The following is a 4123-nucleotide window of genomic DNA, read 5'->3' as shown; positions in this document are numbered from 1 at the left end:
GGCGCTAATCAGGAAAGGTTGTGAGATTCTTCTGCATTTGAAAATACGAATGAGAATAAAGGCGTGGAATTGAAAGAGAACAAATGCATTTTAAATTACATACAATAGTTTTTCCTCAATAGAAGTAATTTAGGGTCTGTGAAGGTGGGGGTTGCCGTTGTATAAGACAAACAAGAATAGCTGGGTTGATCCACATTTTAGAATATCATGCCTTTTTTTTAGGCCTACTCCAATGTTCAGTCACATTTTGAAATCAACATATACATGTAATATAGGTCCAGATGTCATAGATCATTTTGAAGAGGCCATGGCAGCTGCGCTGTTTACTGATAATGTTTTTTTTCAGTATAAAATACCACTATTAAAATATGAGCTATTTGCAAGTGATTTTTTTATACATTTCACATCAGCGCTGTATCTGACTTTATCATAACAGAAAGTTACACTGATTAATGATATTTGCCACCAACCTATTAAGTTAGCCACTATTGACCCTGGCCGTTGCACATCACTTAAGGTGAATTTATCTTACATTTAGACAAACACTATTGCTTTATCGTGGGTATATATTTAAATAGCACGGGCATAGCTATGCAGAACTATAAATGTTTCGACTAAAAAAAAATAATTCTACAACACAAGAAATGGGGCTAAGATAAAAACAGGAATCTCCCAAAGCAGAAAGGCAGTGGATCCAGCACCCTGGATTGAAAGAGTCTGTTGGCGTGTTAATTTCAGCTTGAGAATTCATTTTTAAATCAAATGGAAGAAATGCTGATTAAAAAAAATTGCATCTCTCAATTCCCCTCAAATATAACAATTGGTCTTCATCGATGGCCCTTTAAAATTGAATTATTTGTGCAAAACGTAAAACATTTCTGAAGACTGTGGAAAAAAATTCTGACTAATATTATCAGCTATGAAGATTTTTGTCTTCAAAAAGATGATTTTTGTTTTTGAATTGGAATCCATCCGCCATGTCCCCTCTTCTGGTGAAAATAAACGCAAGTCAGCCAACCGCTCCTACAAGTGTGTTGAATTCCTTTCCTGTCCCTCAGAAAGACTTTTCGGTTTTCGGCCTCCTCCGAGTCATCGTCGACGGTACCGGTGGCAACGATGTTATTCGAAAATAAATGACCGCTCGCTGCGGCTGTCGGCCAATCAGAGCGGAGTATTCCACAGAGCCGCGTGATCAGAGGAGCGGATGAGAAAGCAGGTGTCGACGTTTTTAAAATAAAATACAAATGTCAAAAATGATAATTGAGCATTACTGGCAAAGTATATTCAAGGACGAGTTGAAACGCCATTTTCAGTTAATATAGTTTTATGTGTGTATATATATATACCAGTGGTGTGTGTGTGTGTGTGTGTGCGTGCGTGTAGGCCTATACTACGTTCTCCCCCCAAATCCATCCTTCTTTATTCAGCTCTCGATTTGAATAGAAACGAAAGGTTTTTTTTTACTGTTATATTAATCATAAAAACCTACCTTCAAACGACGTAACGAAATGACTCTTTTGAGCTCTCAAATAGCCGCAGGTGTGTTATTATTCGTTTTTAATTTTTTTTTTCATGTGCGCAAATTCGTCGGTGTGTGCGCGCGTGCGTGCGTACGTGCGTGCGTGCGTGCTTGTGTGTGTATGCGTGCGTGTGCGTGCGTGTGCGTGCGTGTGTGCGCGTGTCTCGGTTGTCGGTCCACCTGACTACGCCTTTAAATGCAGCGCGTGGCGCCGAGGAGAGGGGTGGAGCCGCGCGCATTCGCCCGGTGCGCGCGCGCGCGTGCGTGCGTGAGCGGCTACTTGTGTGCGTGCGTGCGCGCGCGCGGACGTGCCCGCGGCCGGCCAGCCCGCGCGCGCGCCCGCCCCGCCCCGCCAGTCGCACCCAGCAGCGCGCGGGGCTCCACCGCACGTGTGCGTGAGACGCTGCGGTCTGCGGCTTCGCTGTGCGTCGCGCGGTAACGACGGTGAAACCCACCCCCCTGGAAACTTGTGGCTTGAGTTTCGTTTTTTATTCTTTGGAGGAGGAAAATAAAAACTAAAACAAACAAGAACAACAGCAAAGGATCACGCGTCATTTCGGCTGCTTTCCGTCGAAATATTGGATTAAAACAACAACAACAACAACAACAACAACAACAACAACAACACACAGATAACGCACATCAGAGAGGCTGGCGCGGGAGTTTACCATTGGATTTTTTTTTAAACGTTCACGTTGGATTATCGATCAGACTTTAAGGTCAGTGGCGTCTGTTTTACTACTACTACTATTATTATAATTATTAGTATAGTTATTATAGTTATTATTATTATAGTTATGATTATGTATTGCTCTCTGTTTGTTTACACGACACCGGGACCGTTTGACGTCTTTTTTGTGTTATTGTCATATTTCCCACTGAAGTCACAGGACCCCCTGTGCACGCGCATGGAGGCAATGCCAAGGTAGTGCGTGCGCAGGTTGTGACGGGGCGTCCGCGGGGGCGACACGCGCACGGCGCGCATCGTGGACGCGTCGCGAGCGTACACATGAGGCAGACAGGGGGGTTTTGAGGGGCTTGAAAGGAGGAAAATCGTCAAATCGGGGGCTGGTGGAACCGTCCTGACGTGTCTAGTGACCCCCCCCCCCCCCCCCATTTAGGATGACAAGCACAAAAAGGCAATATTTTGTTTCGCCTGCTATAATCAGCACACCCCACCCCCCCCAAAAACGACCGTGAATAATAGATGGAGAGCCAGGTGAGGTGTCCGGTGTCCAAATGGATTGCATGTCATCTGCGGGCTGTGCGCGGTAGAATGCCGAGAGGGAGGGAGGGAGGGAGAGAGAGAGAGGGAACATACATAGATAAGTAAATCAAGTCGAGAGTGTGTCAAATGTAACGTTTTTTTTTTTGATTATCCGATCAATTAATTTCATTGTTTATTTATATTTTATTCATATTGCTTCTTCTTTTTTTTTTCTTTTTTTTTTGTTGTTTACATATGACCTTCTCCTGCGGAGATGAACGCCGCGATTAATTCGTCACCCGTGCGTTTATTTCACGCCGGAAAAAAAAAAAACAGATCAAGAAAAGAACCTTTATTAATCTGTCTTTGTTTTGTTTTTATTTTTTGATAATATCTTAAACGCGTTTGATCGGATGGGGAATACAATTTGGAGAATAAAAAAAGGCGACGCTGTTATTAAAGTGTTTGCCCCCCCCCCCCCCCCCCAAAAAACAGATAAATGTATTTGTTATATGATATATACAATCGATTGATTCACGCAGAAAAATGTTACAAGGGCGGAAATACGTAGTAACGGTGTATTATTAACGAATTAATATATCGGGATGTCTGAGGTATAAAAAATATGGGAATTGTATTGTATTTGATTAGCAGAAAAATGTCGTAGGTATATATATATATATATATATATATATAAAATACAGTCTATAGGCCTATTTTGTAGGGTATGTCAAGTTCATTTCTTGCTGTAATTTCTCCAATTATTTTTTGCGTGTCCATTTCCAGTCTTTTTAAAATACAAAAAATGCACCCACCACACGTATGCGGTATAAATATGGTTAAATTCAACCATTAAGAATAAATAAATAAAGGAGACTAAAGAAGGAAAAGAATATCGCACACGCTGCGGAAACGTGGACACCCTTTAAAATTAATCGAGGCCTCGAATGTTGTGTATTTCCCCCCTCCCGGCTCTTATATTTATTGTATTTATTTATTTATTTATTGCTAAAACGAATCGGTGGCAGGTTGTTTTTATTTATCACAGTTAATCACACGTTGGATGTGTCGGATCTGATCGGATTAAGAGGGAACTCATTCCTTCCATCATTCATTTACGATTGAAGGGAGGATGATTCCTCATCAGTGTCTTAATTCAAGCAGTGAAATTGCCCCCCTCCCCCCTCTTCCTCCCCTCTCGTCGCTCCTGGAAATAATGATGATCATATTTCGAAATCTATTCATATATATATATTTTTTTGTTTAAAAAGGACCTCCTTCATTGATCAAAAAAATATGTATTTGGAAGGTCTCTATTTTTCTCAAATAAAAACAAATATAATAGATTATGATATAGAAAATAGTGACGTTGTCAAACTGACAACGAACCGATTAAT

Source organism: Zeus faber (assembly GCF_960531495.2).
Source record: "Zeus faber genome assembly, chromosome: 13".
Taxonomy (NCBI): Eukaryota; Metazoa; Chordata; class Actinopteri; order Zeiformes; family Zeidae; genus Zeus; species Zeus faber.
This window is presented reverse-complemented; position numbering follows the sequence as displayed.